Source organism: Pistacia vera, unplaced genomic scaffold (genome assembly GCF_008641045.1).
Source record: "Pistacia vera cultivar Batoury unplaced genomic scaffold, PisVer_v2 Contig749, whole genome shotgun sequence".
NCBI lineage: Eukaryota > Viridiplantae > Streptophyta > Magnoliopsida > Sapindales > Anacardiaceae > Pistacia > Pistacia vera.
In genome coordinates this window covers 395,842-422,163 of record NW_022196611.1, presented here as the reverse complement: position 1 = coordinate 422,163, position 26,322 = coordinate 395,842, and the positions used below count along the sequence as shown (strand labels likewise).

Genomic DNA, 26,322 nt, shown 5'->3' with positions numbered 1-26,322 from the left:
ACCACTTGAAAAAGAAAGAATTTATTATCCTCAACTCAACAAAATGCTAATGAAAATCAAATAAATCAACTTAAGAAAAAATAGAAACCAATTAGAAAACCACTAGCCTCAACTCAACGACGTGTGCAGCTTCTGGAGATTAGAGGTACAGGTGTCGTCGACGTCGTCTGCGGCAAATCTGACGGTTATAACAACGGCAAATAGGAGAAGCGAAGTTGTGGAATCGATGGTTTTGTGAAGGGTTAGGAATTTGGGGATTTTGGATTTCTGATTTAATGTAGCCTGAATCCCTGATTATCGTCTTTAAATAATTTTAACATTGGGGTGATTTGTTATATTTACAAATGTTTAGTTATTAAATCATTTTTTAATCCCCCATAGTTTCTAAAAGCATCTAAAAGAACCCTGAGTGTGCGAGTCAGCTTTGGCTTGCGAGCCTATCGAGCCAAGTCAAATACTAATCAAACTCGGCTCAAATTATTACAACTTACCAAGCCGAGCTTCAAATGAGTCGAGCCGAGTCGGCTTGCGAACAACTCGACTTGGCTGACAACCCTATCCCACCCAAGGTTTTGCGAATCTACAAGTTCCCACTCTTGATTTCATAAACTCCAGTTCCCACCCTTAAATTAACTGGAATTCTTTAATTAAAAGGTCAAAGTGGTCATTTGTACTTAATAAAAATGAAATTTTGAAATAACCCTCCACATTGCAAATTTCTCTCACAAGCACCTTCCACATCTCAAATTTTTTTCACTTTTTCCCTCTCTTCTAAAGCTTCATTTCTTTCCTGTCAATAGGGATGTTCAAAAGCGGTTAACTGCTTTCTTGAATCGAATCGGTTTTTCAGTTTAAGAAAATTCTCGAACCGAAACAGAACCGATTTGGGGGGAAAACCGAAAAACTGGTTAATCGCTTTGAAAAAACCGGTTAACCGGCTTTGAACTAATTTCCCCCTTTTTATTGGATAAAATTTTTTTTTTTATATTTGTTTTCCTAAAACTAGTTAACCGGTTTTGAACCAGTTTCCCCCTTTTTATTGGATAAAATTTATTTTTTTAAAATTTTTTTCTTAAATTGTAAACATCAATAATATATATCCAAATAAAAATTAAACATTCATACATATCCATTTACCACAACTAACAATACATTAAAAATTGATACAAATAAAAGTCCGAAATTAAACAAAAATAAAAGTTCGTAATGAAACGTCCATAATAAAACAACAAAATAACTAAATAAATTTAAATGGAAAACAACAAAAGAAATTGTACAAATTTAGGGATTAAGATTATTATTATTATTATTATTATTATTATGTTCAAAAAATCAGTTTCGGTTAACCGGTTTTCATTTTTACTTGAACCAAAAACCAAACTTAAAGTCTAGTTTTTTGAATTCTTTGAACAGTAACCGAACTATTTTTTTAGTTATTGGTTCGGTTCGGTTTGATTTTTTCATTTTTTTTTGAATACTCCTACCTGCCAACTCACATGGAGAGAAGGAGAGAAGAAAAAAGAAAGGAAGAAGAAGAATAAGAAGAGAAGATAAAGAACAGAGGAGGAGAAGGGGAGGAGTTGATGGAAAGAAATGATGGTTCAAAAGAGAGAGAAAAAGTGAAAGAAAGGAAGGAGAGATGCGAGGAAGAAGAAAGTGGAAAACGAAAAAAAAAAATTAACGTGAGGGGAAAAAGTAATTTATTAATTTATTTGTTAAGGGTAGTTTGATAATGGTATTTTTATATTGAATCAAATCCTAAAAATTATTAGCGGTGTTAATTTAAGGGTAGAAATATGAAATTTATAAAACCTAAGGTGGGAACTGTAGATTCGAGAAAACCATGGGTGTGAAATATCTAGGAACACTTACTAGGAATGGTGTTACTATCATGATCAAAGCAAGAGGCTCAATGTTTTGCCGTACATTGTATTCCATTATATCATTGTTTGTTTATGTTTGTGAAGGGGGGGAAAAAAAAAAAAAAGCGCCCTTGATTGGTTTTTCTTTGATTTAATCCCTTTATCATTATAAGAATTATGTATTCCAAAATCCAATTATCTTGTATTTTTGTTCAATGTTAAAACTCAATACTCCATTTGGTTCCAAAATCCCTTTTTAAGTAAGTTCATTATTTACCATTTCAAGTCTATGGTCTCAAAATCCTTTAAAAGGGTGCTTCATCTTAAGAAATGCAAAGAGATTAGGGTCTCTTGGTCGTAGAGATGTCTATGAGAGGCCTCGAACCTTATACCTAAATAGAGAATCTTCCATATAACAATCAGAAGCTCGAGTTCGAAATGGGAGTCGATTGGTCATGCAAAGTGTATATAGAAGGGCTCGAATCCTATACTTAGTGAGAGCAAATAACATGCTTGACTATTCATCTAAGTCTTTGGCCTAGTATAACTAACATGGTAGGTACCAGGTAGTTGATGTATGTAATTCAATTTATTTTCATTCTAATTAAATTGGCTGCTAATTTATTGGGCAATCTTTTCACTTTTTTTAATTAAATATCTTTTCTAGGGCTAAATATGTAGCCCAATGTTTGAATATGTGTTGACTTTATTATTGTTAATTTTAATTGAATATTAATTTTAAGTTTAATTATTGTGTGTATTGCTTTCAATTCTTATGGATCTGAGAGTTAAATGATATCATGAGTTGGGTTGAGATCGAGAGATGAAGCCTAATTACATATAAAATCATAGATTGAACGAACGCTAGAGATAGGTTACTGCGATCTGTGAGACTCTGGTAAATTCCATAAAACTTAATGATCTCTTAGCTTCTAAATCTGCTTTAGAGATATTTTGGGTTGTTGATTAAGGGTTAATCGGGTAATTGTTCGTGAGAAAATTATCGAAATATTAGGGAATTTGACCTTTAGAATAAACTTAATTATGTTAGTAATAATTGTCAACGCATATGATTAGATTGGTGTGAAATATGTGCCCTAGATTTAGTCATATTGATTTTTTTTTACCAAAGTATTAATAAAATTCTGCTCTTGTTTTAATTTTTAGTTTGTTTTATTTTTCATCAAATCATTTCTAAAATTCCGTTTTATCAAATAGTAATAGTTATGTTTTATCAAATAGTAATAAAATAAATTAGTTTGATACTTGGTAAACAGTTTTCTTGGGATTCGATAATCATTTACTTGAGTTTTATTACTTGCTCGATTTCGTATACTTGCGAATAGCCTACCAAGGATTAAGGATTAAGGATTCAAAGAAATATGAGAAAGAGGGGGCTTTGAGTTCAAATGTTGAGTGTAAGAACAGATTTGATGGAGGTAATGTGAAGAAATGTCTGTGAGTGGCTTATGAGACCTTAAGGGCTCCGCAAGAAAAGTTTTTTAAGGACAAGAGTGGGTTTGGTGAAGAGAAAGATGATGAATTTGATGAAAATTTGGTTGGTGAAGAGATTGAGACGGATGGACTTGTGGATCAGAATATCAAGATGCGAATGTTAAGGTGTGTTTATTTTATTATTTTAATTAGTATTTTTGAAAAAGTTGAGTTGAATTATTATTACAAGAATATAATTTAAATTTGATTTTAAAAATATGTTTAATAAGAATATTTTTTAATCTTTAATATTTGTTAATTTAATTAAACATACCCTATAATATAAGTTTTAAAATTAATGAAAACTTTTTTAGTTAGATTGATTCGATTGAAATTTGGGTTTGGATGAAGAGACGGAGGGCTAATTGATCTTGACTGCGGAGAATTTGGGTTTGGATTCGCGTGCTTCGATTTCATCTTCGCGAGATAGTAGCCAAGGAAGGTTGGTAGCAGTGCTTTGAGTCAGATTGATTCAATTGAAATTTGAATGAACCTCAAATTTGATTCTTTTTATTTTTTCTCATGTTGGATTCTTTTTGAAGTATTTCTAGCTGGACTTCTTATGGAGGCAGGAGAAGCCGGAGAAATGTAAGCTAATCTTCTCTTCTATATTCTCTCTTGTGCTTATATTATTTTGTGAGTGTTTGATTCTTAAGGAATATTTGAATGTCGAGTTGATGATTTATTTTTGTGGGGTAATTTTGGTATGAATTTTAGAGCACTGAATCGTGTGGGACAATGGGAAGCAGAAGATGGAAGAAGCAGTAGCTAAAAGCCACTTGCCAAAAGCCATTTCAGCAAAAGTAACAGAACTAGATAGATATTGTTTTAAATGAGAATTGATTTGATCCAGAAATTTTCAACTTATAATTGTAGTGATTGTGATGCTCATTGTGATCTTTGGTAATTTGTTTATTATTGCAGCAAAGGGAAGACAAAAAGAGGAAGAATTTATGAAGAAGATACAAGAAATGGTACAAGTGGAGGAGTAGCTACGGATTCCTATAGCTCAAGGCCTTCCATGGACAACAGATGAACCAGAGGTGAGTCCATTACGAATATAAATGGAGAATTTGGCCTCTTCATTTGACTACTAGGTTGTAGTCAAGGTCTTTACAGTTTGAATGATTATTTGCTAGCGAGCTGATTTGAATTGGCATTGTGTTTTGTAATTGCCGTGCCTAATTACACCTCCACTTAAAGAAAATACGGGGCCTATGGACTTAGAACTCCACAGTGATTTGCCGGCGATGGAGCGTGCTGAGTTTGACCATCAGGTTATTTTCCAATTCCTTTACAACAATTTTGGATATGCAGCTCCCTGTACTAATTTCTGTATACAATAGAAATTACAATTTGTGCAAGTTTAATTGCATCTTTAAGTTAAAAACTACTCTTGAAATGTAAAAAAAGCCTATTACGCTGAACCTTGTAGCGTGCCACATACTGTCCATGAACAATTTCATGACAGATAGTCACAGAAAATTGAAGCAGGTGCCTGACTTTGAGACTCCATAAAGGGCAACATTTACCTGTTTTCTTCATACATCTTTGAACATTTCATCAGAATATATTACACGGTTACTGAGTCCCTTTCTTTCTGCTTTTCTGGAAAACTCTTACGGCAATTTTAGCTCTAGGCCTCACAGATGGATATCTTAGGATTTCTTACCACTCATATCAAGTACGGCACAATTTTTGTGTAACGGGAGAAATAACACAGTTTTTGTGCCATTTTTCTAAACAGCTGAGCACATAAAATTTAAGTGTAGACACCTCAAATGATGCTTAACTTTTGTAGGCTAAAAATTTTTTTTGGCAGTGCTTGTGCATATATCCACTCTCCACTCTGTTTACTTATCGGTCCTCACTAGATTGTAAAACATTGTGGTAAATTCTCCTGAGAAAGGAACTGATCATTTGTGTTTTTATGTGTTACTCAGGTAGCAGAGAAGATGAACCTAATTGAACAGTACAAAATGGAAAGAGAGAGGCAGTAGAAGGTACATACATGACTTGAAAAGACATTATTTTTGAAATGAAGTTTCAGTTATGCCCTATTTTGACAGACCCTTTATGCCCAGAAGGTAATAGGAACATGAGTGCATAATGTTCATTCTACAAAACCTTGTAGCTAATACTGGCTTTATTCAATTTAACTACTTGTATCAATTTCTGAATAATGTTAATTCTTGGTTTGGTTTGTTTGAGGTCAAAGAAGCATCCAACCATACCTAGAGAACCTAAGTTTCACATGCCACCACATCATAAAAAGATCAAGTGGTGTGTACCATGGAATGATATGAGCTCTTTCACTTACCCAACAACAACAACAGTAAAAGGTTATGAAAGAAGACTAAATTAGAATTAAGTTAATATAAATTCAGTTACGTCCTCCCAAAGAAACCAAGTTTCAAAAGAGAATCATTTATTAGGAAAACTAATAATCCTACTTGATTAAGGAAACCTCACAAGTATTATAAATATACATTGGTTCTATACGAGAATCATAATAACAAAGACAAGAAAAAACAAAAGTCAGAGCAAGATTTCAGGTAGCCAATTTCTTAGTATTTTCAGTAAATTATGTGCTAATGTGTAAAGCTTGTATACATATTGGTTTGGTATGTTTTGTTCATGGCTTAATCCAAGTAGATTAAGAGATAGTTTCAGTTACTATTTCTTTCTTTTGGTCGTTAAAAGCTTTCTTTTGTTTCTGTAATATGTAGAGATCGATATATATAAATATGTATTTTGTACTTTGTTTTGTAAAGCCTTTACATGCGTGGTTAACTATCTAACAATATCAAAGCAGCAATATTCAAATCACAGTAAAAATGATCTATTTATACTCTTGCTAATTTTTTCACTCACTCTCTGTTTTCAGTCTTTCACTTGTTTCCATTCTGTAAGTCTTTCTAATTTTGTTTTCAAGTTAAGAATATAATAGATGATTTATGTGTAATTTCTAAGAGTAACTTAATATTTTGTATGTGCGAATCGTTGGTATCAAAATCAAACATTAATAGTTTGAAAACTGAAGAATTGGGAAATTTTCTTTAAAATTTTATTTACTTTATGAATTAAATATAATTTGAATTATTTGATAGGTTAATGCTGGCACGTGAGTTGTAAAAGATTATTTGTTTGATAATTTTTATTACTTCTTCAAACTATAAGCACATGCTTTCACATGTAAATGGTGATTTTTTTTTTTTTTTTTTTTGTTAAATAAAGAAAAACAGAGCTTTTCGATTTGTGTTATTAAAATGTGATCTCATACGCATATTGATTCGACGAAATCGTTAGGCCAGGGGTGGGTATGAATTTAACATGTAAATAAAATACATAAAGATATTTAAAGGTGTTTATCTGAGCTTATAAAAATTAGTTTATAAGCAACAAATGCTTATAAGCTAATTTTTAACTAATAAGCATTTGAAATTTTAAATAATTACGTGTTTGGTTAAAGTACTTATAAGTGACTGATAAGTAATTAACGTGTTTAGTAAAATATAGCTTATAAGTACATTTTATTATAAAATAACTAAAAATGGTATTACATTAAATAAGAGTATACTATGAAATTTTAAAATTAAATAAGGATAATGTGGTAATATATTTAGACAAATTAGCTTATATAAGAAAATATATATATATATATATATATTTTTTTTCTTATAAGTTTAACTTATAAATTCAAAAAAATTATAAATAAATATATCAGTTTAATTTTAGCTTATGAGTTTAAACAAAGACCCGTTAAACTAATTGTTATATATATATATATATATATTTTTTTTCTTATAAGTTTAACTTATAAATTCAAAAAAATTATAAATAAATATATCAGTTTAATTTTAGCTTATGAGTTTAAACAAAGACCCGTTAAACTAATTGTTACTTTGTCTACACATGTTTAAGCTTCTGCCTTTGTTTATGCATGGATTTATTACCTACATTTTTTTATTGATAGCTTAATGCTGGCACGTGACTTATAAAACATTATTATTATTAGTAATAAAGGATTAAATATTAGCATTTCCACAATGCTAAAGATATAATAATAAATTGTAATTTGTATATGCATTATAATATCAAGGCTAATAAACATGATATTTCAATCTATTTTCATATATTTAACTTTATATTTATCTTATATTACTTCACTTTACCTAAATCGGAATATTATTATGAAAATGCTTTTAAACATAATAATATAATCAAACATAAAGTGTCATCCCACTAATTTTTATTATAATGTTGACTTATAACTTTGATTTATAATTTCATTCTAATTAAATTGGCTGCCGATGTACTGTTTTTACTTTTTATAGTTGGGCAATCTTTTCACTTTGTCATGAACTGTTTTTTTGTTTTTTTTTAACAACCAATTTCCACCTGGCTTTATTAGCCTTATCACTTTATACATGAAAAGTGCACCAATCTGTTATAATAACAAGGAATTAAGGATGTCACAACATTTATGATAACAAGTTTCTTTAGCAGGTAGCTTTATTTTCCTAATTATACTAAATTTTATAATATTTACGAAAATTTAATATAAGATGTCTTTCTAATTTTGCTTTATCATAGAACAAAAAAATAAAAAAAAAACTGTATCAGTTTATTGGCACTTGGATTTGATTTCAGTTTCTGGTTGAATCCCTCTTGTAATTTTCTCATCTGAAAATGAGTGTACAGATTCAGAAAACATTAAACATTCTGCAATCATAAATGCCTTCAGTTTTCATGTCATCTTATAACATTCGAGTCCATAATCCAAAGAAGCAATGACCCATTTGAAAGAGATCCAGAGATGAAAAAGAGTGGGCTGGAGTTTGATCCAGGAAACTGTAACAACAACCGATATCATTTATATGGACTTGTCCATTTATTGGCATTTGTCAATGTACGTTGGGCTAATGAGATCAAAATTGAATATTCAGGTCAGCTGTTGCGCATATGGAATTAGCTGTGTTACTTTTTATTATAATTTTGACTTCTTGATTATGATAGAGTTAGAGCACAAAACACAAAGCTCCTGATTAAATAAGTGATTATACTCTATGCTAATTAATTAATAATATCTTTGGGGTTAGGTCAAAAGATTTGGAATGAGAAGATATACACCTACTAACACTCCCTACTTTTGATCACTCCATTTTTGTCTGCCAAGATGCTTTCAGAAAATTATATATCTTTGTCCTAAATATTGGAATGAGAAGATATACACCTACCAACACTCTCCAAGTTTGATCACTTCCATTTTTGTCTCCCAAAATGCTTTTAGAAAATTATATATCTTTCTCCTAAATATTGCTAAGAGAATATTTCCTCCTTTTAACCAGAAAAGTTCCTTTCAAGGTTGTCTTGGACCTCTACCTGTGCCTGGTTAGCTTCAATTCTAATTATCTAATTTAATAAATCAAAATAAATTTCTAAGCAAAGTTTTATTTTTTTTAATTTAAGCCTGTTAATTATAGTTTACTTGCAAGAATGAATTATCTAACCTCTATAATAAGTTGATACAATACTCCAGTGAGTTTTTAATTCAAAGTCTCAATACATCAATCATCATGAAGTAAATATATAACTTAAAACTGATTATAATATACATGAATACTGGAGATGAAATAAAGAAAAAGCCAAACTTTTGATTAAAAGAAAATGGGTGATTTGCAAGTTCATTTGTGAGGTGGTAGAGCGAATACTTCAACATAATTATTATGTAAATCTAAATAAGCCACCAGAATCCACTTAATATACCATGCCAGTGGATTCGACTCATTTATTGTTGACTTGATGTGATGTATATATAGTCTTTGATTTACGTACTTTGTCCACACATGTTTAAACTTCTGCCTTTGTTTATGCATGGATTTATAAAGTACATTTTTTTCATAGCTTAAAGCTGGCACGTGACTTCTAAAAGATTATTATTATTAATAAATTTAGATAAAATTTCACCATTTTAATTCACGTGCACATGTTTTCAACGTGGCGTAGGAACACTGCTCACAGCATGAAATTCACCGGACATATTACTAACTGCTGCATCAATTTAATGTTTAAAATCGAGATTTTGTTGTGGACCAATTAATCTCATACGTATGGTCACTCGACTAAGATGATTGAGTGAGAGAAGAAAAAAACACTGATAAATCTTCATTATCAAACAAAATCTTCCAAAGAAAATGCATGTTACCGAGCACTAAAAAGATACCAAACGTCTCAATCAACCCTCAAGAGTGAAGTAGCATCTCACTGTATTGATTGTAGAACAGGAGATAGCGTGTGCCAGTGGGAGTCTGTGTGATCCATGTATATACTCTCTTTCTCTTACTCATTTTTCTCTCTCTCTCTCTCATAAATTCTATTTTCTATAAGGGTTTAGAAATTTCAGATTCAAGTTGGGATATGAATTATGGATTGGTTTTACTATACAAAATAAATTGTGTGATATTTCCAATCCATTCGTGCATAATGAAACTTTTTATTAAATTCAATTAGTTTATTTTATTACTAGCTGCATCAATTTAGTACTCTTTAAAATCAAGAGTATCGACAACAAAATCTAAATAATTTACCAAATTGACAAATGCTTTTTAGATCAAAAAGTAAGAAAGCAAACCGTGAGAGATGAATTTATAGTCAAAAACTTTTTGATCACTGGGACTGCATCCCCAATTTATAGACCACATATACAGACGGTAGTTTTGCACCGCCGGCGTCCCCCCTCCAAAACCCCTAACCCCCCTAACCTTGACTGCCCACCGGCCACCGCAAATAATTAGGGTTTCCTGTTCAACTCCATCTGGTGGAGTGTGTTTTGGTTGGTTGGGGCATTTTATCAAGCAATTGGCGGGCGGATGTTTGGGTGCTGTTCTGGGTCAATTGAGGGCTGGAAAAGTGGGTGGGGGTGGTGAAGAGGCTGTTGGAGTGGTGGTTGTGGCCGTTGGAAGGGATGGGAAGCGATGGGAGGTGGTTTACGAGTTGCCTACAGACACGCGCCCGCTCACAGAAAAGAAAGGAGCAGGTTGGTTGGGGAATTTTTACGAGTAGGTGTGGGCGCCCAACAAATCGACCATTGGCGGCAAACAGGGAGTGGGGAAAGCCGATTGGATGGTGGGTTTTGAAAAGGGAATGAAGGGGGTTCTAGTGGTGGTGGAATGGTGAATTTTCAGTGTGCCAATCGACCAGAAACAAGCCTGACAAATGGTTGTTTGTCGAAAAAAAACAGAGGTTTTACAAACAACACGCATCAAAATAAAAAAACACAAGAACCAAAGAAAAAGAGCAAATACCCAGATAAGAAAACATGAAAAAGAAGAAGAAAAAGACTTACTTGGGCAATGAAGAGAGAGAGACGGAGGGGGGCAGGTAGATGTCTTGTCGTCGCCTCTCTCCCTTTGTTTCTGTTTTTAATTTTTATCAGGGTGTTGTGTAAGTGTGAAGAGAAAGCATATATATATATATATATATATGTGTGTGTATATAATTTTTTTTTTTTTTTTTTTTACCTTAAACTATTCCCTACTTTCGAAAGACTTTAGGTCGGTACAGTCTGTATTATTTAATTCTTCAAAGTATGTTTCAAATCTCAATATATATTCTATTTAATTACCCTTTAAAATCAATAATTAGATTTTTTCTTTGTGATTTTTCTGAAATTTTCTTTTATTTGTCAGTGTAATGAATGACATAAATAACCAGCTGAATCCTACATCGGAGCATGAATTGAAATTATCAACTGTCTTATCTCTTCTTGTTCTTTAACTGTAAATGAAAATAAAAATCGGCAAATACCTATTTCTTTTAAATACTAAGACAAAATAATTAAAAAGAAGCAAAAGGATCTAAAATTATCATGATAAATATATTGATATTCAAAAGGAAGATAGTAAAAGAAATTACAAAACACTCATTAATAATATGCTCAACGATAAAACTGCCAAATTTAAATAAAATTGTAAAAATGTCTTATCCTATAATTAACTTGGCCATTAGCATTTTCTTCTCTTAAAAAGAGAACAACGTTGCCCTTACGCAGCCGCCTAAGCCTGCAGAATCGCAGCCAATCCCCTCCAATTGTCGGCTTTCGATAGCGGCCAATCCGACGGACAGCTAGGCGGAAGCTCCATTCGACGTTGTACTCCTCCTCCAGGACTCGTATATTCTGGAAATGCCGCCCAATTGGCATATCTGGGAACCCTCTAAGAGCGTCAGTTTTGACCGCAAGTTTGCTGGTCACATCTGACGATGTTAATTTTTTCACAAAGAACAAGTGAGCCATTACTTCCTTCAAAACATAAAAGAAAACAGTTAGTGAGTGAGAAATGAGGAGGCGAGTGTGCGTTTAAATAAGCAAAATTACGGCCACTAGCAATTTGACATAACCATTAAAAAATTCGAGAGTACGGAAACTTATTCAGTGCATATTTAAATATTTAATAAGGTGTAAAGATCAGTGACATCTACTGTTTGTCTCTTCTAAATTTGGAAGATTTATCTCCGATGGCGGGTCCAGGATTGTTTTTTTTGGGGGGGGGCGGGCGGGTCCAGGATTGTTTTTTTGGGGGGGTGTGGGGGGCCGGGGGGGATGTTTGTCAAATAATTACTGAAAATTAAAAAAAAAAATCACCAAATCTTATAAAAAAATAATATAATATCAATAATAAGAAAGAAAATAATATAGCTAAACACAATATTTTACCATTTGAATAAATCTATGAAAAGCAAAACTTTGAACAAATTATGTTAAAAATAACATTCAATTCACAAAAAAACATAAGAAATTTTTTACGTGAAAAAACCTCTTCAATTAAAGAGAGCAAAAGACTACGAGAATCTAACGATCCACTTAAATCCAGTATAATTAAAAGAGTTTACAACAATCATAATCCATCAAAAATGTTCTCCATAAATTTCTTATTTCTCTTATTTTTTTGTCTTTTAATTTTTTTTTCAAAAATTATAATATAAATTTTCATGACTTTGATTAGATCTAGCCTAAGTTAAAGACAATCAAAACTTAAATTAAATCAATGTTGTCTTGACTTTTAATATGAATTAATAAAAAAAAAGGAATTTTTTTTTAGTATAAACATATATAATAACTCAAACTTCTTTAATAATTTTGATCAGCTAAACGGTGATGTTTGAAATGTAAGAAAATGGTGGGTGAAGGGTGAAGAATAACGTTCAATAAAATATAGTTAAGGTTTAATTTGGGAAAGTAAGAACATTCTTAAACACAAAACACAAAACAAACTCACAAGATCCATGCATTTTTCCATCAAATTAGAATAAAAATTCTCCAAAAAAATAAGCATGATTCAACCCTAAAGTAAACTAAAATGAAATGAGCAATACACATACCTAAAATTAAGAAAACAAAAAACGAAGCTAATTGTAGCCCTTTGATAAGTGAAAGTTTCAATAATTTCAGTTTGCAAAAGTTTTAAGAACAAATAAATAGAGAAAGTGAAAGAGAGAATGAGAAAATAAAAAATTTTATGGATAAAATCATAAAATACAGATGCACGTAGAAAATAGTGGAGATAATTTTAAACTTTTAATATGACGTATGTGTGGAATATATATATTAATAACAAGTTTTTTATGAGTCTAATACATGTATAATATTTTTTATTTTTTATAATACATGTATAATATTTCTTATTTTTTAAAATCTAAAGATAGGATATATATATATATAATTTTATACGGTAATATTACGTTTACACCACTTTTTTACACTATATTCATTACATCATGATGTGGCATATATCACAACCACACAAATTTTTAGTTATTTTGAATTTTTAATATTATAATAGATTTGTGTGGTTGTGACATATGTCACATTATCATGTAATAAAAATAGTGTAAATGTAGCATTACTCAATTTTATAAGTCTATAAAAGAGTAATAATACGTTTACACTATTCTTTTATACCATATTCATTATATCATGATGTGACATATGTTACAACCACATAAATTTTTAATATTATAATAGAATTTATATAATTATGATATATACTACACCGTGATGTAATAAAAATATATATATAAAAAAAAAGATATAAATGTAAAATTAATCCTCGTATAAAATGGTGAGGGTACGCCCAGGGGCTGGGTCCGCCCCTGGTTGTCTCCATGTGATCATCAGACAGAAAATAAAACCACCTTCCTTTTCTTCTATATTATATGATTTACTATCAGCACAGCACGTGGGGTGAAGTAGTGTGTGAAAACTAAAGACAAAGAGTTAGGGTATATTAATCCATGATAAGATCGTGGGTCACAATTATTGTCCTTTTGTTTCTTTTTCTTCGACACATTTGGCTAAAACGTTTTGTTCATTTTATCATATAATAAAAGAAATGGGAGCTTCAGCCAATATAACCGATTTTATTTCCTGTAATGACAAAATATTCATCATATTCACATTAAGAACAAGAAGGAATCTTTGAGTATACCTCATAAAACAATTTGATATAGCATGTCTCCACATCAATTCATTGTTTGATCTACATCAAATTGTGGAGACATGCTATATCAACGGATAATTCATCAAATTTGGCCAGCTTCCTTAAATCCTATATACTCTATAGTTATTGCTTATTTCAATGATTGAAAAAAAAGGATATTGGGTTCATGTTCAGCAAAAATGAGATTCTTCAAATCCCGACTTAAAAGTTTCTAGGAATGCTACTGCTGTCAACTAGTAGGACTCGCAATATACAGATACTTTAAAATTATATTTTCTTTAAGGTGATATTACTTTATGTATACTTTAAAATTATATTTTCTTTAAAGTGATGTTACTTTATGTATACTTGTTTTCGTTTTAGTCATTGTCAAGTTATAGCTGATCATTTCATACTTGTCAAAATTTATTCTATTTCTTACAATAAACATAGAGGCAACAACAAGGTTGCAAGAAGGGAGATTGCCATTCTCGAATTTGCCTTCAAGAAGGATATTGGTGACACAAGGGAGACCCCGGCCTTTGACGTAAGCGAGGAGCTACTGGGAGAAAAAGCTTGTTTGAGCATCTACGACCCACAGGTCACTGAGAACAGATCCAGAGGGACCTGACAATGAACAAGTTCGATTGGGACCATCCTCCTCACCTCCAACCAATGGGTCCTTCAACTGTCAAGCAAGTGGCCGTGGTTTGGGATGCATACGAAGCAACAAAAATGCTCACGGTCTCTGAATTTTGACCGAGTGGGACTAGTTCAAGAACCTTGACTACAAGAGGATATAGGACAGCATGCAAAAACCAGCTTTTGTGTTCGATGGCAGGAACATGGTGGATGCGGACAAGCTGAGGGAGATCGGTTTCATCGTGTGCTTGATCGGCAAGCCCCTAGGTCCATGGCTGAAGGACGTGCCTGCAGTGGCATAAGAGAGATGAAATTAACCAGTCAGTTTGATTTTTTACTATATCTTGATGACTTTTGTTGTGCCTTGCTTTGCCACAGTAGTTAGGATAAATGGTGTTACCATCAAGGTGAAAGCATAACATTATTATATGATGATTACGGTTTGAAAACTGAATACTCAACAGTTTCTAAACAAGCAAGTACAATTCAGTTAAATAATAATTTAAGTCTGATTTGCTGTGATGTACTATTAGGCTGGTGAGTAGCCGACATATTATCTCACAACAATATGATTGATGCATTCATTCCTTGCCAAATTCATGGGGCCCACAACATACAATTAGTCTATCTAAAGTCTCACTCTCATACAGCAGCTTTTCTGTATTACTGTTTTCTAATATTCACCGTTGGGATTGTCACGGATAACCTGTCAAACAATTCCAAGGAGGCCGAACGATTTGTGCATACCTAAAGTTTGTCACAACAACAAATTGATACTCAAAAGGTTTTGAAATAATAAATAGATACCTTCCGTCATGTTCTGTTAGTGATTTTTGTTTATTAATAGTAAAAAGACTAAAATGCCCAGTTTCAATTTTAGCTTTTTATAAATTTAAAAATTTATAAAAAACCCCCTAGGTTTACAAATTTAACTAAATACCTCAATATATAAAATTTTTGTAAAATAACAAAAACACCCCTGCCACCCACAGTGCCAGATTTCGGCCACCACCGTCAGAATCTGGCCGGAAAGTTGCGTTATGACACAGACCCATCGGATCTGTGTCGTAACGTGCCGATCTTGCCTTTTCCGGCAAGATCTGCCACAGATCTGGCCGGAAAAGGCCAGATCTGGTCTCGAAACAGCAGCCAGATCTGGCCTTTTTCGGCCAGATCCGTGGCTAATCTGGCCCGAAAAGGCCAGATCTACGACCAGATCTAGCCTTCGACGCCGCAGATGGAGTTTTGCGGCTTCGACGGCCAGATCTAGCCGTAGATATGGCCTTTTCCGGCCAGATCAGCCACGGATCTGGCCAGAAAAAGCCAGATCGAGGCGTTACGACACAGATCCGACGGATCTATGTCGTAATGCAACTTTCCGGCCAGATTCCGGCAGTGGTGGCCGGAATCTGGCAGTGCGGATGGCGGGGGTGTTTTTGTTATTTTACAAAAATTTTATATATTGGGTTATTTAGTTAAATTTGTAAACCTAGGGTTTTTTTAGATATTTTTAAATTTATAAAAAACTAAAATTCAAACTTTTAAGGGCATTTTAGTCTTTTTACTATTAATAAACAGAAGGGCATTTTAGTCTTTTTACTATTAATAAACAGAAATCATTAACAGAACATGACGGAAAGTATCTATTTATCGTTTTAAAACCTTTTGAATATTAACTTATCGTTACGACAAACCTTAGATATGTATAAGTCGTTCCCCCAAGATGCCCAAACTTAAACAAAAATCTGACTGACATACACAGTAAAGAAACAACTTCTAACTTTTCATTGTTTTACAAAAATATGAACACTGCAACAAAAGAAAAAGAAAAAATTACTTTTCAACGTTGATTGCCTTTCCTTCTTTTTACCGGCCAAAACATGTTTATAATTGATTATATTACCTCCTTCATGGTAGATACTGCCGCTGTCTTTGTCGGCACCTCCGTCATGGTAGATATTGCCGCTGTCTTTATCGGCACCTCCTTCATGGTAGCTATTGCCATTAATGCCAGGAACGTGTTCAAAGTTCAAAAGCAACAGCGATATTACTTTAATGAGGAAGCGATTACGACCTCATAAATGTGAGAAATATTTGTCAACCTATAAAGAAAAGTAGACGTATGAATAAGTGACCAAGTGATAGATTATCATTGTTTACTAACGGTGTGTTGTGGGCCTATGAGTTTAACAAAAAAATTATTGATTATTATATAATTATTATACTTATCTAATGGCAAAAAATTCTTTATCAAATAACGTTGAACACCCACAAGTAATAATCAATAAAGTAAAGTCTTTATCCAATAACGTTGAACACCCAAGTTATAATTTAAATTCAACAACACATCCAGATCGACTATATATACCCTCACTCCAACTCCAACACGCATATCATCATTTCAAGTTTCTTCAGTTTTACTTGGGCAATTAGGCTCAATGGAAAGCACAATCATGCCTAAGCTGTTGTACAGGAAGGAACTTACCACTTCAGATGTCACCGGGAAATTATTTGTCGAAAGAAAGCATCTTAAGGATTTCCCGCCTTTTCTACCCGGCCAACATTATCAGAATTTACTATTTTTGGACGAGGAGGAGGGCACTGAGTGGAACTTCCGTCTAGCCGTCCGCAAGAATAGCCGCTGTCCAAAGCCATATATTGGTGGCGATTGGATAAAATTTTGCAAGAGGAGGGAACTTAAAGAAGGACGGGTTATTCAGTTCTTCGAGGAAAGAAATGAAGCAACTGGACAGGCCAATTACACGCATTAGACCCTTTTATAATTTTCTTTATTTAGATGGAAGGTGGCTGGGTGGTGGTGGCACTTCGGCAAAGCAGTGCGCTGAAGTGCTGTGCTCCATCAATTGTAGAACTGATGGCAGTGTGGTTTGGTGGGTATGGGTGGTGGCACTTGGTGATGGGACTTGGTGGTGGCGGAGCCTTTAGAAATATATATATATATAATTCTGTATTGGCAGGAGGGATGTGACGGCGGAGGGAGGCGGGGCATGCTACGGTGGAGACGCGAGGAGATGCAGGCCGGACGGAGTAGCCTCATTGATCGCCGGTCGTGCGCGGGCTTTGGGGAGGCTGTGTCGCGCGCGGAGGAGAAGAGAGATGGCCAGGCTTGCTGTTTGCACTTGGTCGTGGCTGGGCGGTGGGTGTGGGTGGTGGTTGCGCCGTTAAAGAATAATATATATTATATCCAGGAGGGATGCATGGCGGAGGGAGGCGGGCGCCCTATGCTGGCGACGCCAGGGGATGCAGGCGGCCGGAGTAGCCCATATGCCGGCATGCGGGCTTTGGGAGGGTTGTGCACGTGGGAGGAGAAGGAGAGATGGCTGATCAGGTCCAGGTGCAGCACTTTGGGGAGGCGTGTCACGCGCGGGAGAAGGAGAGGCAGCTCAGGTCGAGATCGGCCGGAGGTGTAGCGGGTGAGGCGTCGAGGGAGGCGGCCGCCTTAGTTAGTTATTGCTAATTTCATTGGTAAAAAAATGGATGTGGGCCCCATAATCAGGCCGAAGAGATTCTTCAATGCTGACATCGGAGTTTATAGAAAATACAGGTTTGTCAGCTAGTAGTGTATGTATAAAGGCGAGGGCTACGAGTGACAGATCAACTCCCATTCTCAGAAGTTTCTTTTGATATGAGGGTTCCAAGGTTCTTGATTTGGAACACTTACCAGGAATGGTGTTTTCAGGGGGTCTGCAATTGCTTCTCACTTACCTGGAAGAACTGAAACGAAATCAAGAACTATTGGAACACTCACATCCAAGAACTGTTGCGCCTCCGTCCTTTCAACGCTGCACCATCCAAATCCACCGAGCCACAGCGGCCACCACAGTATTATTGCAGCCTTTTCGCTCTATTGCGGGGGTGGTGGGTTGATAGATATTCATCATACCGAGTCAGTGACTCAGTATGATGCTCATCATGAATATTCATCAGGCCCACCATCCACCCAGCCACCAACAAGCCACACTTCAATCTGAACCCAGTTAATCAATAAGTCCCAGTTGTATAGACACCCATTAGATAGCAGAAGTAATAATATGATAAAGTGGTGGAATTAGCTTGTGGCGTGACGTTTGAGCCACAAGTATTTATGTCTGTTGTTAAGACAATGTTAGAGTTTGAGTATCAGAAAAAAAAAAATTATTGGTCTCTGCAATGATTTACGGTGAATATTCAAAACAAAAGTTTTAATTTGTGAAGTGGTAAAGCAAATGCTTAAGTTGACTAGACCAAACACTCACTCAAGAAATCAAGGCACGGCGTGAGAAATATTAGGTTATCTTCATGAATAATATAGGGTACCGACTACCAAGTCATTGTTTGTCACAGCATTTTCAATAATTACAAGTCGTGATTTTTTGGGTGGAGTTTTGTCAACTTGTAGGGTCCATGTATGATCCAGCTATACATACTTTCATCTCATTCCTTCGTCATTTTCATTGAGTTAGGTATATTAATATATTTATCTTATCTTATTTCACTTTACTTTAATCGGAATACAAAACAAATATCAATTTATTCTCTTAAAATTCTTGTGCAATTACTATCAACACAATTCTAACATATTTTAGCAAATTTTAATAAGAAACCGAAAATCAAAATTATCATTCTTACAAAGGCATTATGAAAATGCATTTAGACGTAATATTATAATAAAAGGATTGTCTTATTAAATTCTACAAATTATACGTTAGTATTAACGACAAATTTTTATTATTGATTCAAAACACCTAAATTCATAATGTATAAATATGATGATATTTTATAAAGGCTAAATTTAAATGGTCAAAATATAATTTTGTTAAAAACTATAATATATAATGTATACCAATACATTAAAGTAAAATTCTAATTTCCTATAGGGTTTTTCTCACACTTTCATAGAGTTCATATAATTCATTTCCTATAATGGTTTATCTTTTTGAAATACATAGAATTCTATTTCCTATAAGGGTTTAAAAATTTAAGATTCAAGTTTGGATAGAATTAGGATTGGTTTCTATACAAATTAATGGACTTTTGGGAAAAAGAAAAAGCAACTGGAGAGAGAGGAGACAGAGAGAGAGAGAGAGTATATCCACTCTAACTTAAAAGTCCGCATCTTAGAGTTATTATCAATATATTTTATATAAAGGTAAATAAGAGAGATAAAAATCTACAATTGCATAAAGAAGTTTTGTTCTACTAGACAGAAAGTCATCCAAAAAAAAACTTGTAGAGAGTGGTGGTGAAGGTGAAAGAAGAAAATCGTACGTCATACAAGAAAAGTATTTTTATTCATCCAAAAAAAAAAGTGCTAGAGAGTGGCGGTGAAGGGGAAAGAAGAAAATCATCTCATTACAAGAAAAGTATTTTTTTTATCCAAAAAAAAAGTTGTATGAGAGTGGTGGTGAGGTGAAAGAAGAAAATCATGTCATTACAAGAAAAAGAAAAGTATTTTATTAGCAGATGCCAAAACCCATCCGTACAACACCAACAAGTAACTCTTGGTCTGGCATTCGGTTTTCCGTCGTTGCGCTTAAACCGCATATCAGACATGAATACGGTATCACACGTACGCGTCCAAAGCGTGTACACTGAAAGAACTGGCTTTTTTTTTTTTTTTAAACAATCAATTCCATGGCTTTATTAGCCTTATCACTTTATACAGAAAAGTGCACCAATCTGTTATATAACAAGGAATTAAGGATGTCACAACTTTATGATAACAAGTTTCATTAGCAGGTAGTTTGTTTTCCATATTATACTAAATTTTATATATTTACGAAATTTAATATAAGATTGAGAAACCTGGTGGTAAGTTATATATATAAGATTTCTTTCTAATTTTGCTTTATCATAGAACAAAAACAGAAAACAAAAAACATTATCAGTTTATTGGCACTAGGATTTGATTTCAGTGATCCCTCTTGTAATTTTCTCATCTGAAAATGAGTGTACAGATTCAGAAAACATTAAACATTCTGCAATCATAAATGCCTTCAGTTTTCATGTCATCTTATAACATTCGAGTCCATAATCCCAAGAAGCAATGACCCATTTGAAAGAGATCCAGATATGAAAAAGAGTGGGCTGGAGTTTGATCCATGAAAGTTTATCATTATATGTACCTGTCCATTTATTGGCATTTGTCAATGTTGGGCTAATGAGATCAAAATTCAATATTCAGTCCATAAGAGGGAATTTTATACTCAACAAAAACCTTATAGTTGTATGATCTATCATCAATTAAAAAAGTTAAAAAAAAAAAAATTTAAGTAAAATAAAAAAAAGAGCATCACCTTACTTTGTAATATAATGGAGTAGCATTTCTTGAATAATCCAAACAAAGGAAAAAGAAAATATGAGAGAAAATGAAAGGAAATGAGGAAGAAAGAAAAGGTTAAAAAAAAGTGTTAATTAGTACAAAATTTTGTTGGGTCAATATGAATTTAAATAAGGTTAAAATTGTAAATTATATAAAATTTATAGATTTTATTTATTTTTTCAAAATTTTGAGTTGTTTCACTTGAACCCATAACCTTCTACGTGGCTAAGTCCCTGGTGGTAAGTAACCAGTAAAACGCACAATTACATTTATTTTGGATTAATAAAAATAATCTTCTTAAGTGTAATTAAATAATAGAAATACGGATTATACTAATAGCAAAAATCCCTTTGTTATAATTTTTTTTTTTTTAAATATACAATATAGGAGAATTTGGTAACGGGCACACTACCGACACAAGTGATAGGATAATTTATGTTAATTTTGAAATTGAGTAAATGGCATGTTCTCACCCAAGCTTTCGCGAATCTACAAGTTCCCACTCCCGGTTTCATAAACTCCAAATTCCCACCAACAATGCTACGAACACGGGGGTTTTTACACCAAAATTTTGTATCGGTTTACGTGTCTCTTTACTCACATTTAACGTTATTAATTTTTTTTTAAATATAAAAATTTAAAAAAAAAATCTTGAATGGACGGGCCGTCCACTGTGTAAGGATGGCTGTCTGGACGGGCATCCATTACATATTAGTTTTTTTTTTTTTAATAAAAATAAAAAGCAATTGGAGAGAGTGGAGACGCTATTGCCTGGCTTGCAAGAGCTAACACTCCAAGCAGCTTTCTTGCCTATTTCTCTGAGGTCATCATCTACTAACAAGTGTTGATTTCCTCTTGTGATTTTCCCTTCTTCTTCTGATTCTTCTTCTTCTATTCTTCTTCTCCATTAACTGCTAAAAAGCCATGGAAGGCCATGAAGAAGAGGAAGTGGTGTCAAAAGCACATGGGTTGTGGAAAAGCGTGAAAGACATTTTTTTATTTTTTGTGTTGTTTGGTTTTAGCATTTTTGGCTTCCTGTCAGAGAAAATGAGCTCCACCTGTTTCGGTGCAACTTTTCGGTATAATTTTTTCGGTGATATAGCATTTTTGAATTCCCATCCTTAAATTAACGAAAAATCTTTTAATGAAACAGTCAAAGGGTAAAGTGGTCATTTATGCTGAATTAAAATGAAAATTTTGAAATAACCCTTCACATCTCAAATTTCTCTCACAAGCACCCTCCCTATCTCAAATTTCTTTCGCTTTTACCCTCTCTTCTGAAGCTTCATTTCTTTCCCGTCAACTCCTTTTCTCCTCCTCTTCTCTTCTTATTCTTCTTCTTCCTTTTTTTTTCTTCTCCTCTCTTTCCTTTCTTTCTTCTCTCCATGCATGGTTGCTTGGCCCTCGCGGTCGTTGAAACTAACCTTGTCATCAGATTTGAACTAGACATAATTGTCTCCTGGGATCAAGAGTTAAGTCCCTATAAACCTTCCTGATCTCAGCCTCAAGCTCATTTTGATTCATACGAAAGATATCTTTCCTTCCAGGCTTAAACATTGAATCACTTTGATCCGAGCTTTCTTGAAAATCATTATATAGAAAGAATGAAGTATAGCAATCACTCAATGGACACAGCATTGAAAGCATAGCAAATACCTGTCTGAGAAATTTTTGCATTTGATGTTTCAGTGTCAAAAGATAATTCTAGAGGTCCTTTCCAGCTTCATTAAGCCACTTATTGAACATTGTGTTTTTGGTTGCCTGCTTCCATGTGTCCTTCATTTTATTCTGCTCATTGTGAGTAAGAGCAGAAGTTACCCATGGTAGCATATATAGATTGAAGCACTTCGGCACCTTTAGATCCAATTATGTGGCCAACAATTTTGTACCAAACAATTGCCACAGCTCAAGTTCTTATCTTAAAATATGATGATCAAGAGTAACCTTTATGGATTTACACAACTCTTGAAGTTTATTAGTTAGCTCAAGATACTTGCCCATTAACTCACGTCCATGGGCTGCAGAGAATTCAGTGTCACTCCGAATTAAATTTTCATAGAATTGGGCCCCTTGCAAGCTTTCATGTAGTTGTGAAATCTTAGGAAGAACACACGAAATATCTTCAAACAGTTTTTCCTCCTGCTTATGGTCCAATTATTATGAGTGACTCACATTATGAAGTGCTTCTTTTGCTTCCAGTGCTGGAAAAACAATTTCTTCCTTAGCATTACAGTGAGCTCTGTGTAAACCCTATAGGAGATGAAATCTTCCAATGAACTGTCGAAAGAATGTCTCATCACATTCAATCAACTTTCCAGATTCAACATTCAGATGGTCCAAGTCTTTGCTAATGGCTTTATGAAATTTGAATATGCTATCAATTGGTGTTTCTGCACATCCAACATCATACTAGTACTGGAAACAAGTCATCAAGATCAATGATTATCAGAAGAGTCGTTTTGTGATCCTTGTTGATGCCTTTATGTTTAACACGGTTGCAAGAAAGAAGATTGCCATTCTCGGATTTGCCTTTAAGAAGGATACTGGTGACACAAGGAAGACCGTAGCCATTGATGTATGCAAGGGGCTACTGGGAGACAAAGCTTGTTTGAGCATCTAAGACCTACAAGTCACCGAGGATCAGATCCAGAGGGACCTTACAATGAGCAAATTCGATTGGGACCATCCTCTTCACCTCCAACCAATGAGCCCTTCAACTGTTAAGCAAGTGATCGTGGTTTAGGATGCATAGGAAGCAACAAAAGATGCTCATGGTCTTTGCATTTTGACAGAGTGGGATGAGATCAAGAACCTTGACTACAAGAGGATATACGACAGCATGCAAAAACCAGCTTTTGTGTTCGATGGCAGGAACGTCGTGGATGCGGACAAGCTGAGGGAGATGGGTTTCATCGTGTACTCGATCGGTAAGCCCCTGGATCCATGGCTGAAGGACATGCCTGCAGTGGCATAAAAGAGATGAAGTTAAGCAGTCAGTTTGATTCTTTACTATATCTTGATGAATTTTGTTGTGCCTTGCTTTCCCACAGTAGTCAAGATAAATGGTGTTACCATCAAGGTGAAGAAGAAAAAAAAAATTGATTGATTTTTCTTTGATTTAATCTCTTATGATCATTATAAGAATTTCGTATTCCAAAATCCATTTAATCTTGTATTTTTTTTCAATGTTGAAACTCAATACTCCATTTGGTTCCAAAATCCCTTTTTAAGCAAGTTCACTATTTACCATTTCAAGTGTATGGTCTCAAAATCCTTTAAAAGGGTGCTTCATCTTAAGAAATATAAAGAGATTGAGCACAATACGCTAAATGAGAGAATCTTCCATAACTCGACCTTGTTCAAAATTGGAGTACGTAGGTCATAGAGCTGTCTATAAGAGGGCTTGAACCTTATACCTAGGAAATGAATCTTCCATATAACAAGCACAAGCTCGAGTTTGAAATGAGAGTTTGTTGATTAGTCATGCAAGTGTCTAATAAGAGGGCTTGAATCCTATACCTAACAAGAGCAAATAACATGCTTGAGTATTTTTATTTTTATTTATTTATTTATTTATTTATTTATTTTTTTGTGATAAATCCGATAATTTTATAAAGAATAAAAAATGTCCAGCCTAAGGAAGGGGACTCCACTTAAAAACAAAAACCCATGGACAATCCCACAGGACAAAACAAAAAGAAAACCCAAGAGTAACTACGGGATAAACACCCATAAACACAAACAAAACCAAAAATATGGCTATACACTAAATCATAAAGAACTATCCATAAATAAACACTCTGCACAATTAGCAAAAACGCTCTCGCAAACAATACAAAAACTTCAGCTTCCAGCGACTGATTCCATCTGCACAAGCTAGTAGCACGTATCACTCCACTGTACAAAATGTACCAAATCAACAGATAAAACACAGGGAACTTGGACTCCTGCCATAACAAAGAAAGCCTCCCAATATTACCCCTCTCCATCACGTCCCTTCTTTTGATAGTATCAAGAATTTTCTGTTCTATGCACTTACGAGTTCTTCTTGTCCCTTTGAAAAGACAAAAGTTCCGCTCCTGCCAAATAAAATAGACCGACGCCCTAAAAAGGAGTTTCTGAATCACAGAAAATATTCTTCCCTGTGAACTTCTGGGCACAACATAAAATAAAATGGTTCCAGTCAACATTAGAAGACCTAAATTACCCCTTTTCTTGGATAGTCCTCCAAATGGCTTTAGAAAAGGTGCATCCAAAAAAGAGATGGTCGCGGCTAAGCAGGGGAACATTACAAAGAACACACCTCATATCTTCAGTATTAAGCCATGATCTCATTCTGTCCTGGGTTAGGATTTTGCATTTTATGGCAAGCCAAAGTATATAAGTGACACGAACCGTTCTGACCCTCCCTATCTCATAGGCTCCGGGTGCACCCATAAGACTCAGGTGACCGAGACGTGCCATGTGGGAAAACTAGGAAACCTGTTTATGAATTAAAACGTCATAAAACTCTTCTAGCTAAAACATTTATAAGCACTCTTTTTTGTTTCTCATAAATAAATATAACGTCATTTACAAATAAACAAATGCAATTGAATTTTCTTTTACAAAATGAATGTATGGTATCAGATTTTTCCATATCTTTTACAATCCAAAACATGTAATAAATACATGATGAAGAAACATAAACTTTGCTGTAGAAAATAAAACACAACTATGGATCATATGATGAAATGAAGTCGTGTGGCCTAACCTTGAGTGGGATCCACTCCTTGGCATGATCTCCTTCTTAACCTGCTGGCACTACAACAAAAATGGCCTACAGTAACATGCAAAAATTGTTACCGTAGGTAATTCGTAGCATTTATAAGGATGCTATGATAGCCCATGTTACTAAAAAGCACTTTTTATATATTACTAATCATTTCAGTAACTGTCATGAAATGCTGTTGTTAAGTATATTGTAGAACTTATTCGTAGTTACGAATGATTTTTAGTAACACTGCATAAATGCTATAAATAAGTTTTCTATAACATTTTTAACCTATTACAGTTTAGTTTTCTGTAACATTCTCAAAATGCTATAAATAAGTTTTCTGTAACATTCTTAATCTGTTACAGTTTAGTTTTTTGTAACATTCTCAAAATGTTATAAATAAGTTTTCTGCAACTTTCTTAACATGTTACAGTTTAGTTTTCTATAATATTCTCAAAATGCTATAAATAAGTTTTCTGTAACTTTCTTAACCTGTTACAGTTTAGTTTTCTGTAACATCTCAAATTGCTATAAATAAGTTTTTTGTAACATTCTTAACCTATTACAATTTAGTTTTCTGTAACATTGTTAAAATGCTGCAGAAGAGTTTTTAATAACATGTTAAAAGTGCTACCAAAGTATCATTCATTGCATTTAGTAAATGATTTAATTCAATTGGGAATGTCTCATAAAAAAAATTTCCTAGTCGGTTCAATAAGGTCATGAAAAACATTTTGATTTATTTATCTCTTATTTTAATATAATGGA

General features: G+C 33.7%; 3 pseudogenes; all 3 read left to right on the top strand.

Annotated features, from left to right (window-relative positions):
- The first annotated feature begins 2,414 nt into the window (after positions 1-2,414).
- On the top strand, positions 2,415-5,721 carry LOC116115661 (annotated as a pseudogene).
- Positions 5,722-14,195: 8,474 nt separating this feature from the next.
- On the top strand, positions 14,196-14,778 carry LOC116115660 (annotated as a pseudogene).
- Positions 14,779-23,265: 8,487 nt separating this feature from the next.
- On the top strand, positions 23,266-23,850 carry LOC116115613 (annotated as a pseudogene).
- The last annotated feature ends 2,472 nt before the right edge of the window (positions 23,851-26,322 follow it).